The 15556-nt window shown below is 38.0% G+C and overlaps 1 protein-coding gene across 4 annotated transcripts in view; it reads left to right on the top strand.

Moving 5' to 3' along the window:
• The window catches only part of bcar3 (BCAR3 adaptor protein, NSP family member), a 70633-nt gene that overhangs the window by 17375 nt on the left and 37702 nt on the right, over positions 1 to 15556 (top strand). Inside the window, exon 1 of one of the 4 annotated variants that reach the window (XM_060882409.1) lies at positions 9875 to 10109. The exons of the other annotated variants lie outside the window; for them this stretch is intronic. The gene's annotated coding sequence lies outside the window, so the exon portion shown is untranslated. Of the gene's footprint in view, positions 1 to 9874; positions 10110 to 15556 lie in introns of those variants that run through there. 4 annotated transcript variants of the gene reach the window in all.

Genomic DNA, 15556 nt, shown 5'->3' with positions numbered 1-15556 from the left:
TGCTACAGTACTTACAGTGAGCAACATGCTAGCAACAACACCTGACTGGACCTGCTTGTGTTTTAGAATGCTGCCCAAGTCTAATGACATTTGTTTTTGTAGTTCAAGTGAGTTTTCTGGGTTTTAGCTAAATGCAGGATTTTAATCCCAGCTCTGATGGTTAGACAATACATATAACCCTCCAGCAATGGATGTAAAAACTCAACCTATGTGGTCCCTGTTCTGTGAAAATTAACTACATTGAAAAAAGAAATAAAAGAGTTTCTGGGCTAGTTCTAGTTTGGTGACATCAACAGCAGAGTTCACCCTTTTGTCATCAGATCGCTGTGCTTTCTGGGTTGGAGGAATTGCATCATTTGTCCCCCTGTCAATCTGAGTGGCACTAGCCAGAGTTGTATACTGTACTGTGGTGTAGCGTGAGCAGTAGTTTGAGAAGATGCAGTTGGCAAACTTTATGTGTCACAGAGAATGCATGCGTTAGCCTTTACCCTTCTTGTTGGGTAGCTGTATGATAAGGGAGAATGGATGCTGGGCGGGAATTGGCAGGTTGCCAAATGGGGGAGAAAGGGAAGGGGCAATTTTAATATTGTAATGGTAAGTTCTATTTGAAAGCATTTCAATTCTGTTGATACCTCAGAGAGTCAAACGAAAGATCTTAAGTTCTCTAAATGAAACTTTATGTTCCTCAAACTATAATTAGCCTTGTTTTTAAATCTCCTAGAGAAAAAAAATCTAGGTTCCAGAAAAGGTTTCCAGTCGTAGAGATATTTTCCTTTATTCACAGTTAAAGTAAATCCATAACCATTTAGCACCCTGTGTTGAAATGTGTGATAGGTCTATGAGCCATTCTAAGGATAGTCATATGGTTATGTGTCACATGATTGAATTCTGCATGACCAATGGTCCGATGTGAGTATACTAAAAAAAGACTATTATAAATAAACTACTATTACAAACTATTATAATGGTTCTTCCTCTTTTCAGATCTTTTCTTCTACTCTATATCAATCTCTCTCATGACCTGAGATGCACATAGACAGACACATCCCCATTCCCACCCAAACATCCCAGAAATCACAGGCTGAATACACAAAAGCAGGAGTTATCATATCTCTTCCAGTTGGGATGTGCAACTGATGCCTCTCTCTCTTTGTCATTCTTGCAATCTCTGTCTTTCTTCATTTGTTTGTATTGGGCACCCTATAACTATTGGGATGCAGTGGCTGCATTAATTTGGATTAAAGAGAAAAGACAGTGTGTTTGGGACAAGGATTACGGACCCCAGACACAACTAATTTACTTTGTTGCCTTGGGAGATAAAGGATAAGGGGCTCTATCAACTAGTTGAGTGCAGTATGTGTGAGTGTGTGTGTGTGAGTGTGTGAGTGTGAGTGTGTGTGTGTGTGTGTGTCTGCATTTTCCCCTGACGCCAGCTCAGCCTGCTCGGAGGTCTTCATCAGAGAAAAGTGTAATTAGGTGTTATGCTAGGTTTTCAGGACAGAACTGCATGAAAGACATATGAGTGTGGAATTATGCAGCATGCTGGAATTAAGATCAGACAGAAGCCGAGCTGGCATCAGTGCCCGGGGAACACACAGTAACACTACACTGATGAGTTTACTGTCAACATAGATAGGGTATCATGCAGGGACTTGTTTCCTCCCAGTTTATGTATAGTGCATTAAAACACACACACAGGCACACGTTTGCAGACTTTCAACTCCTCTCCCCTCAATCTAAAACTGCAAAGTTACTGCAGCCTAAGGGCTAATGTTCACTGTGTGTAATTAAGTCTCTCACACACACACACGCACACACACACACACACACACACACACACACACACACACACACACACACACACACACCATGCACTGACAGGCTGAAGCTTGTTTGCCTGCATTAAAGTCTCCACACTTTAGCTATAGCAGCAATATGATTTGCTATATGATTTGGATCACAGCTTTTTAAAGATTCATAAGTAAACTGACTTACTGTACAATATACAGTATTGAAAAGCACTATACTGATAAAACCCTACATTCAACTTATTCTGTTGTTTTGTTTTCAACTACAAGAAATTGCAAACATATTGAGAAAAGGTCAAATCTGTACGTAATGTGATTTCTGCTTATTTCTTATGAAGCTGAAACTCATTGGATGAATGGATTCATCTCAGTCACCAGGTACCATCACACATCTCCAGAAGTGCATACTATCATTCCATGTTGCTGGTTTTGTTATATTTTGATCCACTATCTTAAACTGTTTTCTATTAGTAAACTGGCATACAAATTGGGACAATACACAATATAGTGTGTAGAATTTAAAAAAAAACGAAATAACTTTTAGTACACATGATGGCAAAAGCTCAAAATGTATATGAAGAGCCTGGAGAACTGTAGAGAAATTTTGCAAAGCATTTGCTTATATTATTATTTCAGGCAGCATAACAAACACACCCATGTTGTTCTGACTGCCAGCATTCACAGAAATAATTTACGGTTTCATGACATTTAATCAGCACGCATAGCTTTAAAATAGCAAAAGATTACAAAAACTGATTTCACAGATGTTTGCTTGTATAAAATGCGTCTTATTTTCTTGACAAGGCAAGCTAATGAATATTAATGAGCATTGGGTAATCTACTTCATGAATATTAATGAGGAGTAAGTAGTGTGATTTGTAGAGGCAGTAAAAGCCACATTAGACTTGAAATATTTGAAGAGAAAATATACATGACAGAAAAAGATAAGATGTAGGCTCTTTTATCATTTATAATCCTCTAAATATGATGAACTGATTTGTCACAGATTTTATTTTTTGCAAGGATTTGTCAGCAAAGCTGTGCTTATTTTTTAGTCAGCACCTTACAGTGCAAACCTCCTATTGTTTTTTTTATTCATGAGAAGGATTTCTTCTGTTTGAGGAGTCAACAGGAGGTCTGACTAAACTAGCTTCAACACCTTTAACAGCTCATCCTTGAATGCTGCTCCACCTAGCCTCATATCCTGTGAGAAATGCTAACGCTGTCCACACAAAAGTGTGTCAGGAGCCGCAAAGAACAAACAGCTCCCGTAGCTTCCCAGGTGTCTTAGGATGGACAATCAGAGGTCAGCATGGTCTCTGCGGCAACTTCCTCCCAAAACAAATGATAATGCCACTGTTGTGGCTGATTCTTCATTCAAGGCTAGCTACTACTGAATTTTCAGATCAACCATAGATTTTTCACCCCAGAAGCGTCAGTGAGGATTACAAAAATAAAAAACATCCGGATTGTGAGAACATCTATAAATGTATTTTAAACACACTCATAAAGACAGGTTTAAACATAGACATGTATATGGTGCTTACTAGCTCTCAATGTGTCTCAACTAATTTATTTAATGCTGCGTGTATGAGACCGTTTAACAAATACAGAAAATGTTAGAAATATAAAAGGTATTAAAACAGAGAGACAAGACCATAATATGGCTTGTTTTAAAATATATGGCTTGTGACTGTGAGTGTTATTTATTTGCTCTGTTAAGAACTCACTGATGAATGTAAAATGTATCCTTGGAATGACACCTACCCTGCTATTTTTTGCAGATCACAGATTTGTAAGCTAAAGTGGCAGCTTTTGCACATGGCCTGTGTTGTGCAAAAGTATTTCTGTTTTAGACAAATTGAGTAAAAGGTCAAAATCATAGACTTTAGGCACAAAGACATGGATGCAGTGTTTAAAAGCAAGGAATTAGTGTAGAATACTGTACTAATGACTGGCCCATCAGAGGTGCTGTTATCCCTCAACTACTGCTGTACTGTATTTTATCCTGCTTGTGTGTTACTTTTCTTAGTCAACAAATCGGTCTAAAAACTGATATTTTAACTGAGTATTTCAAATAAGTAAGTTAGTGGATTTGTAAAAGTCCTTCAGAATTTTGGGGGAGATATTTGAATATCTGCATCGACATTGTTAGTTTAGCATAGTTTAGTGTAGCGTGAGGTTTAGCTTAATTATTGTTAGTTATCAATCAATTCCTTAACACATAGTGAGTCATTTAGAAAATTAATTCATTTGTTCAGTCATGAACACCATATTAAGCAAAGAACAATCAAACTAAGGTCTTTCTCTCTCTCTTTCTCTCTCTCACACACACACACACACACTTGTGCAAAAATATTTATGGGATAAAGGTACTGCAAGTATCTATCTACTGTATCTATCTATCTATCTATCTATCCATCTATCTATCTATCTATCTATCTATCTATCTATCTATCTATCTATCTATCTATCTATCTATCTCATGACTCCTTATATATATACAGCTGTGTGCTTGAGCTTCTCTCTCTCTCTCTCTCTCTCTCTCTCTCTCTCTCTCTCTCTCTCTCTCTCTCTCTCTCTCTCTCTCTCTCATATCACTCATTTGTTCTCTGGGATGTTCCCTCTGCTTGCAGTTTCCTGTCATCTTTTCTGGCACGCTGGGTGTGAGGTTAGAAGTGTTCTGTGCCACTTCCAGCCTGGTTCCTCCCTGTGAGGATTCTAAACATAAACAGGCTTCTGGAGTTTACTGCTCTTCCTTTCCTCTTAAAAGAGTCCCATGTGTTTTACTTTAGTACACGTTTTAATGTTGTAATATCATAATGCCTCACATTGTAATGTTTTAAGTAACTTAAACATACATTATATCATAACATATTAGGGTGTATTACTTTATATACACCGTGGATTCTTCTATATTTGTTTGGACAAGTATTGCTATAAGTAGACTTATTACAGTATTATAGTTACCTTATAGTTAAAACTTTAGTTTACTTGAGTAAATGATTGACAGTTTGATTTGAAATTACCTTTAATCTAGTATTTAGGTATATATTTATATCACACAAAGACTACCATATTTGGGAGGAAACTTCAAACTTCTTTTTTTTAAATATTTATTTACATGTTTTTAATAATTCATATAGATGTTATTCATTTAAAGGAAAGTTTTAACAGAAATGCTGCTTCTTCTCAGTATGAGCAATGCATTTTGGGTGTATGTCCATGCTTCCTGAATTATAATTTGTTCACATAAACACATAACAATAATTAGTTACATAACCATATCATTATGGCATGGTGTTAACATTGTCACGACATAGTGTCAGGGTCCATGTTTGATCCAGAGCTGTGGAGTTTCTGTCCATAGATTCACAATGTTCATGTCGGTTTGTTTTGGGTTCTCTGATTTCTTCCAGAGTTCAAAAACATTGGCTTGACCTAGGGTAAAATTCTCCTAGGCGTGAATGAGTGTGAGAATGTGTGTATGTGGTGTGTTGTGAAGAACTAGTGCTCCCTCCATGGTGAATTGCTCCATGTGAAATGGCTCGAGATCCAGCCTCAACCCTGACCAGGATAAAGTGGCTGCTGAAGTTGAACAAATGAAAGCTTGATAGTAACTCATTCTTTTACTAATGCCTGCCATTTACCCAGATTGCATGGGTTTGACCCTTAGTTGACTTGCACACATAACACTGTGATTATATTTAGTATAACCAAAATGTTCATGTCTTAGCTGTTGATAAAAGCTTTCTTTCTTATCATAAAGGTCTCTGCAGCTAGCTTCAGCAAGTAATCTGTTGTTGTTTTTTTGACAAATGCTGCCTGTGGATGTAACATATTTGAAAACATGGATAACTGTAATGGTCTATCCAAGGCCATCTGATGTCATCGTATGCCAGCTGATATCATCCTCACTAACACTGACATCCATCTTTTCAACTGTTCATTGAGCAGCATAGGTCATAGTTATCCTGTTTCTGGATCAGCATGGACTCTGACCATATTGGGACAGCACAACTCACTGTGTCCAAGTATCAGCTATCTGTTGGATGTATTAACACACCGATGGATTTTCTCTCCATCACCATGGACACCATGTGCGAATCATAGATAGGCATGAACCTGCTGACAGCACTGTGGTAATGTGAGAGGGAGGATGATGTTCAGTTATGTTAGACATGTGAGCTGTCATTAGTTCCTCGCAAAAAAAAAAAAAAAAAAAAAAAAAAAAACACAGGCATGAGGAACTTCCTCCACACTGAATCAGGAAGGGATATTTTGTTTGTTCTCACAAATTAAATGAATCTAATAAAAATAAGTAATGATCACTAATAAAGAGCTCTAGATATTTTCTAAACATGAAAAGAAACTTGAATTAGGATGCTTACAGTAATGATATCTTTAAAAATCTTATCTTAAATGCAGTTTCTTATGAGGAAATGGGAATTACGCTCAGTTGAAAATCATGTCTGTCTCACTGATGATTTAAAATTGTGGAATGTGGCATTTCCGAGAAATAACAGAACAGATTACATTTTGTGAACTGATAAATTGCCCTTTCCTTTAGCCTTGGGCAGGGCACAAGAGACAAGCACAAACTGTGAGTTTCCTCCCTGGAATGAAAACACACAGTAGGAGATGGTGAGAGACAACACAGGAAGGCGTGTGTAGTAGAAACCGACTTCCGCTCTTACTGTTCTGCTTGATTGACGTTGAAGTTGAGCTTTGGCAGAAGAAATGAGTAATTCAGAGCAGATAACAGATTTGACTTGTGACTCAACGTTATTTAGTAACAGGGAGATTCCACAGGCGTAGTCTGTGTAAAATGTTTAAATATGATTATAGAATAGGAGACAAATTGAATCACAGCGCTAAAACGACAAGAGTTATTGATATGCTTTAATTTTATTTCCTGCTGTGCAATAGAAATTGAATTGTCTCCACACCCATGCTAAAATTGCAGGTTTTTGTGATGTTAAAAAATGAAACGAAGATATCAAGCTATTTGTATGAACTCCATCACCCTTTAAAACTGTCTTGTCCTGGGATGAAATGTTTACTAGTTGTGTGATGTTTGCTACACATAAGTATGATCATTACAGTACTGAAATGTACTTAAATAGGTAGCATTATTATGTAAAAATGTAAAATGCATTAAATAGGTAGCATTGTTTTTCTATAGTCACATGAAAAACACAAGCCAACAAAACAAATTACTTCTTGAAGTAAACTATTTTACTGCTTTCGCTTTTGGAATTCATTGTGTGACTAGACAAGCATTTTTTGAGAAGTCTTTCACTGTAGAGTCCAATAAATCTTCAGGTTATTAAGAAAACACTCATAATAAGTCTGCAATCCCTTTGAGCATTTCCAGAAGACCTCCAAACTTCACACTTTTACCAAAATATTACCTGTATCTTAAAAATGTATGCAAACATTGTACCCCAGTGTAAGTTCATATGTTCTCACTGTGCTTCAGGAGCTTTCTCCAAACACACTGGTTATCTCCCTTAGTCCAAAGACATTACATCTCTAAATTGTCCGTAGTGTGTGAGTGTGTGAATGTGATTATGCCCTGTGATAGGTTGGCACGCCATCCAGGTTGTCCCCTGCCCTGAATCCCCTGGGACAGACTCCAGGTTCCCGCGACCCTGTGTTGAATAAGTGCTACAGAATTTGGTTGGAAATTAGGTACATTTTCCATTAACAGCTCATCCCATCAAATGGAATGAGCTATTCCCAATTTATCCTTATTTAATATAGTACTCAAGCAATGAAAAAGCAATGTTCCTTTCTATAGTTATATATAATTCAGTGCGGACGGTGAGACGGCACTGTCCCCTGCCCCTCCCTCACGCTAGACTGCATTGCTGTAGGGCTTCCAGGTGGACAGGCCAGGCCCTCAGGTGCCTGAGGATATGCAGTTTATCAGATTAAAGCACAGGAGAGACATATCTGCCACTAACAGGCAGGCTCACATCACAGAGCAACAGGATAGCACCTGCAGTGAGTGACTCATCATCTCAGTTCTCCTCTATTTATATGGGTGTTATGGTAGAAATGTGAACTTTTGTTTTAAATGCACGCAGTCACAGCAGTAGGTGGATATTATCGTTGCTCTGCTGTGACTTCAGTGGCGTCTGTATCAGATACTAATCTCTGTTTTCATGAACATGTCTCCACCTGACTGATGACAATGTGTTATGGAGTCAAGGGTGCTGTGTGCAGTAACAGACGAAGATTCATCTATATCCTGATGTTTTTCAGCCTACATCCAGTGACGAGCATTTTGATGCTACAAGTTTGTAAACAGTACTATGTATATATCTATACTATATGTGTATAAAATATAATTCTGGCTATGTATTAAAGCCATAAATCCTTAAGGTCTTACAGCCTTAAAGCTTTTTATTGGTGAAATTTCAGCTAACAACACACTAGGTAGATGCTAAAAATATTTATATGCTATATGTTTTTAGGTTATTGAGGTTTGAATTAAATCAGTTCAATTCTAGTGGCCTGTGATCAAATAACTATCATTCAGTTATCGATCTATAGTATATTCAAAACAAGAACAGAATACTGAGAGTCCCATCATTTGTGCAACACATATCAGGCTAGTGTGTAGGAGGTAGCTAGAAGGGGAGGGGAGCAGGGTCAGGGTCATGGGGGCATTTGTGAATGTCAACAGTGATAATGTGGTTGATTATGATTGATTAGAGACATGTTGATAGTCAGAGCACCCATCCATACACCCCTATTAAACACGGTTAAATCTAGAACTAATCCTTGTTTTCTATGATGCAGAACATAAAAAGATAGTATTTCAGTATCTTCTTATTAATGCCATATGATCATGTTGGTGTTACATTGATCCAATACAATGCACAAAGTTGGCAGTAGTCCAAATTATATTTAAAAGCAAGCATGCAAGTTTGTGCTAGTTTTTTTTTTGTGTGTGTTTGTGTGTGTTGTCCAGATGGTTCACCAAACATGTTCACATGTGTACATATTGTATATCTAACAAACATGTTAGTAATGTTGATGTGGTAAATATCACAGTACTCACAATGATTTATATTGCAGCATAGATGTATTAACAGTGTTAGAGAAATTATACAACATTTCAATAAACAATTCAATAAGTAATAACACAATAAATGCATTTAATATGGCAAAAGGAGGAAAAACTAAAAACATTAGAGGTGAATAGTGATATGTAGTACTGAAACTACCTAGATACTATATATCTGAGAAAAAGCAATGATGTATAACGGTATTAAAATCTCTTCTGGAAAATTTCAATATTATACTGGCGCCAATGTCTCTGTCATATGAATGAACTGAACTAATGTGAAACTCTCAAACAACTAAACCGTCCAGTTAGTTGAAACTCCACTAACCGGACTAAAAGTATATTAATTCACTAGTATAGATAACAATTTTTTAAATATTTCTAGCACAACCTTTAGGACCTCACAAGAAGTGAAAAGCAGAAAATTATCGTACCTGAATCTCCTCTCCTCCTCCTGCTGTCCTCTCGTCTCATTCAGGCTATTATAGGCAGGAAGGGCTGCTCGTAGTTCTGTTTGTTATCATCCTACAGACAATGAGGAGGAATCTGAAGACAAAGAGAGGGGAAAGTGTGCTTTCCACAGACAACAAGAGAATGCAATCTGCTCCCCCACTACTCCTGCTCTTTATTAGCTCTTAGTCAGACACTTTGGCTTTAGTAGAAAATAAACTATTTATTAATCAGAAGCAAATAATTTTGCTTAGCTGAAGCTGTGTTGCAGTGAATGCATACTTATACACATGAAACTTACGTTGGAGGCCACTGATGTAACGACATACACAAACACACATACAGAGTGATAGAGGCTGGGGGGCAGGGGCTGGCCAAGCTGACTGGGCGTGAGAGACGACTCCTCAAGTTCTGCCCAGCACAGAGGGTGTGTCTGGGAAATCCTAAATCACTCCCCTGAGGGGGGAACACGGAGAGAGAGAGAGAGAGAGAGAGAGAGAGAGAGAGAGAGAGAGAGAGAGAGAGAGAGAGAGAGAGAGAGAGAGAGAGAGATTGTAAAACTCCTAAACAGAAAATCACTGGAACAGCTCATAGTGTGAGGCCAGTGGCAGCAGAAGAGGAGCGTTTGTAAGGAAGTTGAAAACTGTTTGCTGTGTTCATTAGTCTTGTCAGTGGGATTTTTGCCCTTGTACATCATGCTTGCTATAGAGTTGTAACTGGAAAAATACACGTCTGTCACCGTTACCTGGATACTTCAATTTACTTTCACACAGGTAAGCTTTCAAATCAAATGATTCAGATGTTGCAGCTATATTTTAGATGCAAGGAAACTGAAAATTGAGTCTTTCCTTTGATTGTATGGAGCACAAATCAAATAATGAATTATAGATCAGTTTCAATTCAGTTACATTTGGATTAACCATTAAGCCCCTTTCTGCGTGTTGCTGTGTTGTAATGGCCAGTTTGTGTCTTTGTTTGTATTTATGAATGTTCAAGAGTTAGTGGCTGCAGTGTGTGTGTGCGTGTGTGCGTGTGTGTGTGTGTGTGTGTGTGTGTGTGCACTCCAGACAACCAGACTGGCAGACACCACTGCGAGTTTTAATGAATGTGTGACAGATATGCCTCCCATCTCTTGGCTCTGCTCCTGTCCTGAATGTGACACTGTGGGAAGCATCATTGCAGTAAGGGGTGGGTGGTGGGTGTGGTGGGTATTTAGAGTCGCCCATGTCATCTCACAACACCCTGCTAAACACTTCTCAACAAAAGCAAGGATTTATGAATTGTCTTGTCTCTGTCATTTAGTGGTAAAGATGGCAAACACAGTGCGGTGTTTGTAAATGGCAGTAACTTGTCAAAACTTGCTGTTGAGGACTTTGGAATTATGCTGAAAGAAGGTGGGGGGTGCTTTATTATCGCCAGTACCAGGATTTGTTCATTTTGTGGTATGTTGCAGGGTTATGTAGAGATGAGCAAACAGGTGAACATGTGGTCACAGCATTCAAAATGACTAGTTTTAACGATGGAAGTGGGTTGTGTTCACAGCTCTGCCTGTATTTTTGCACTTCCTCAACTAATAGGAATTGAGTAGGTGGAACAGAGACTTTACAGAAGCAGACGATAAGGACATTAAGCTGTGATTTGTGGCTATCAGCTCTTGTGGCTCTGTATTATTGGCAAGAGAAGCTGAATGGAGAAAGTGTCATGACTGGGGTGGAGGAAGCATGTTGATGTATTGCTGCCCATATGGTCAGTTCTGTGTGTGAAAAAAAGCAGAGGGCTGCAGTGGACATGAAAAACATTCAGCTTCTGTCTTCTTGTTGATTTGCAGCTCTTGTGGGATCTAGATTTTATAGATTACATTCCAATGGTGATAATTATGATGATGCCTGTGGTGATATCTATACCTGTGTAATGTGATGTTTCTAGTCATGTCTATAAAGAGGTCTATGGTGATGTTAATGCCTATACACTATATCGGTGTCTATGTCTATATCACTCTTTATGGTGATATCAATGGCAATGTATATATTTCTGTCTGTCTTGATATAAGTGACGATGTGTATTTTGATAAACATTGTGATGTCTATGTTTATTTCTATAGCCTTGTTTATAGTGATATTTATCGTTATATCCATGGCAGGATGCTATCAGCCCAAATGAACTAGCAAAAGTAGAATGGAATGATGTCGAAGTGAACTACAGTACTACAACTCTAGTAAAGTCTGAAAAAGGCCAAAAAATTATTTTGAGCAAGATTATATAGAAGTGGATTGCATTTCTTCTTGCATTTCTTCTTTCTTCTTTCTTCTGAAATATTTCACACACACACTCACACACACACACACACACACACACACACACACACAACATTATTTGTACAACACTGTTACATATTTGTTTTCCAGCACATTTGTAGAGCTTATGTTGCATACCAGAGGGGAAGTACCCCAGTTACAGTACTGAAATAGAAGGTTGTAAGTTTAAATCCACAAAAGCTGCTAGGGAATCATGTCTGGGTCATATAATAAGGATAAGGATAAAACTGGTGATAAAACATCTGGATAAAATGTGTTGCACCAAAAAACTAAATGAACTTCGAATCATCTCATAAAATGAACTGCCATTGAGATGCAGTAACTTTGTTCATATGGATTTGATCTTCTGTTTGTTCCATCTGAACTCCAGTGTTTCACTCTTTCAGGCTGTCCTGCCTGATGCATGGCTCTGGCCTGAGAGCTCTTTAAACCCACACACTCACCCAGGCTTTTGTCCCTCGTGAGCAGGTTTGAATTAATTAAAAGGGAACTGCATTATTCACGAGATTCCCACCAGCTCTTGTGGGGGGTAGATGGGCCTTGAGAGGACAGAGATTGAGAATGGTGAGCTTGTTGTTTTGAAATACACTGAATTTTCCCCTCCTTCATGTATTTAACCTTTTGGTGTATGTGCCTCAGTGTTTGTCAATGTCTCTGTGTTCTCTGAAAGCTGTTTATGCTGTAAAGACATTTCTGATCTGGGTGAAAAACATAATGTGACAAAGTCATGGTCTGTTATTGTTACTAATCCATTCCCTGCATAAGCAGATTATACTAGCATACTTGTTTCCAACTTCTCTCTATTAGGATACTTACTGAAACACAGGTTAAGACCGATCGTTTAATTGTGAACCTTAAAATCAGAGACAGTTGATGAAAAGTAAGAGCAAAAAAGAGCCATAATTATGGGAAAGATATAGATTTATATAAAAAACAAATACTGTAATTGATGTGAAGCTGTATTTTGAGTATTGGACATGTACTTACAGTATGTTAAATCACTTGAATGTCATAACATTTCCTTTGTATAAAGTAAAAAAAAAAGGTAAAAGACATAAAGTACAATTAGTACATCTTTCATGAAATTGGTCATTCTTTAAAAAAAATTATGAGCATCAAATGTTTAAATGTTATTTGTGAGTTTTCTTTAAAAAAGGTTAGTGATGACTAACTTGGATGGCAGTTTGCATAAATTGTGATGAAAAGTTTCATGAATAAATGTACCATGTTCTCAGGACTAGTTAACTGATTAGCTGGTGTAATTCTGAGCCACATTCCTTCAGAGCCACAGCTGTCTCTCTACCACACACAGTGAGGAGCTCCTCTGGGCAGCGCCATCTCAGATACCAGCCTGTGGTTATATAAAGCATGGTGCTTGACCCACACTGCATTCCAGTGAAAAAAAAAAGCTTAATTACTGTATGTTTCAGGCATGCAAGGCACTCAGACTGTGTGCTGCTTGCACTAGTAATGTGTTGTTAGAGCAGGTAGGGCAGTGTTTTGAATGAAGGTTAAGAGCCATGGTCATTCCGGATGTTTATGAAAATTGTCATGATGTTTTAGTCACACTGAGATAATCCTTGATAACTAGGTGTGAAGACGTGAGCTATCTTGTTGCTCACCTCCTCTTGTCACAATCCTGATCATTCTGGATTGAGTGATTAAAACAGCATGGCTCTGACTCACATAGGCATCATATCAGCAGCAAACACAACACAGAAGATATGAAATATTTTTGCTGTTGCTCTCTTGCTGCTATTGCAAAACCTCAAACTCAGAGTATACGATTATGTTTTTGACTAAACTGAGCTCAGGAAGTTTCTTCTTTAACACCAGTGGATATTGTAGATTGCACATGACTGTTGCTCAGTCGTATAACACAGTGTGCATGGGAAAAGAGGAAATAATACTGCGGGGGATTTCTAACCAGCCATAATCATCACTCAGGGATCACTCACAGGGATCTGTGGATGTTACCCTATGCTACCTGAGTGACACCACATGAAAAGCAGAAGGAGTGAATGGGGTGTTTAGTTTCAAGGCTCTGGACAGTCCAGGTGCTCCAGGTGTGGCAGTCTGCTGTGTAAACACACAACTCGGTCCCTAAGAGGTCATTGATCAAACTCAAGATGTCTGGTAAGGAATTAGTGATTAAAAATAAGATAGGATACAAGGTGAGCTCAGACCAAAGTGATTTGGAGCAGGAAGAGCTTCAGAAGAGCTTCATCAGAGAGGTGTGCATGATTTAGTGTGCTGGTTCAAATAAAGGAATTAATAGGATCTTCCTGTATCACTCACTCAGTGATAATCACATAATTGTATTTATGATGATGTAAGATGAAAGGTGATAGAGGGTTGCAGGGGAACAGAGGAATAACAGTACCGGTGGAATGAACTGGTGTAATGTCAGGCTGGAATCTGCCTGTGGTTGGAATGAGATCATGACTTAATGTCAGGGCTTTAAGAGAGAAACTGTTATGGAGGTTGAATTTCAAGCACACACACATGCACACACACACATATCACAAAGGGTCATGTGGCAGAATAATCTGTGTGTGTGTGTGTGTGTGTGTGTGTGTGTGTGTGTGTGTGTGTGTGTGTGTGTGTGTGTGTGTGTGTGAACACTTGAATAGGGTCAGTAAGCTCAAAGACACCAACTTGTGTCTGGGGAAACAAAATAACAAATCTGCAATCTTCACCTACTGCAAAGACCTGCATACACTCCAGTAATAACAATCGTTTTCAATTTGCTGCCACATGGACCAAGCGTCAGTGTATTACTATTATAGGCATTATTATTTTATAATATTTTTAATAATAGTCTGAAACCACTTTGGAAATCTGGGAAATAAATGAAATGTGAAATATTTAAAACAAATATATTAAAGTATTTTATATTTAGGATTAACTGCTTTGTACTAATGGTCAGATTCTTCTAATGAAGCATACGTTCAGACGACAACGACACTCTGATGGTTCTGATAACCTCATGATCCATGATCCATGCACAAACTGGAGGCATCCATGCCAGCTCGCATCTACAGTCATTAAAGCAAGAAGGAGATATAGCACATACTAAGAAACTCTGAAATTCATGAAAATGATTCTACTTTTCACTCAAGTTGTTGCCAAGAATGCAAATTAGACACATTTTCACTAGAGATCACAGGCATCCCTGTATATAATCATAGTTTATTATATATAGTTAACTACCTGTTCATAATTCAGTGCTCCAGAGACCAGAAACCAAATGCTCATTAATGCTCAAAGAAAACATTTAGTGGAATTGTCAAATATAAAATAGTTACTGTCAATAAAAATCATATCATATCAAATGGTATCATATCACAGCAGCTTCAGTGGTATCATTAAATATCAAACGGGTGTCTTATAAATCAAAACCATATCGTTTCATGTGGAAGAATGACGATTAAAACGATAGTAGATTGCATGTTGTATGCTGATTGGCAGAAATTAGCCAACAGATGTGATTCAGATGCATCTTGAGAGTCACGCATATATGTGCTGTTTTATTTATTACTATAGTTCAACATCACAAAGTTATTAAAATTAATATATTTTAGGTATAAATGGGGGGTGGGGGGGGGGTGTTGACCTAAGAAACACACCAGGTACACATTTCAGTGAAAATCTCAGTGTTACAGCAGAGATGCTCATAAAAGAGAATAAGATGTTTGAATGTTAAATTGCAGATACTTAGGCAAACAGCATGAATCTCATCTGATTACCTATGCTATTTTTTTCAAAAAGACAAACAAACCCTAAGTGTGTATTGTGAATCCTTATAAATACATGAGTAAGGCATTTGTGGTTGGACAAGCGAGAACAAGTGCAGAGATGTTATCAGACAGTCTCTGTGGATCTGCAAGGAAATGTGTCTGTCT

Source organism: Tachysurus vachellii, chromosome 11 (genome assembly GCF_030014155.1).
Source record: "Tachysurus vachellii isolate PV-2020 chromosome 11, HZAU_Pvac_v1, whole genome shotgun sequence".
NCBI classification, from domain to species: Eukaryota; Metazoa; Chordata; class Actinopteri; order Siluriformes; family Bagridae; genus Tachysurus; species Tachysurus vachellii.
Note: the sequence above shows the minus strand (reverse complement) of the source record. Positions and strands in the feature narration are given on the sequence as shown.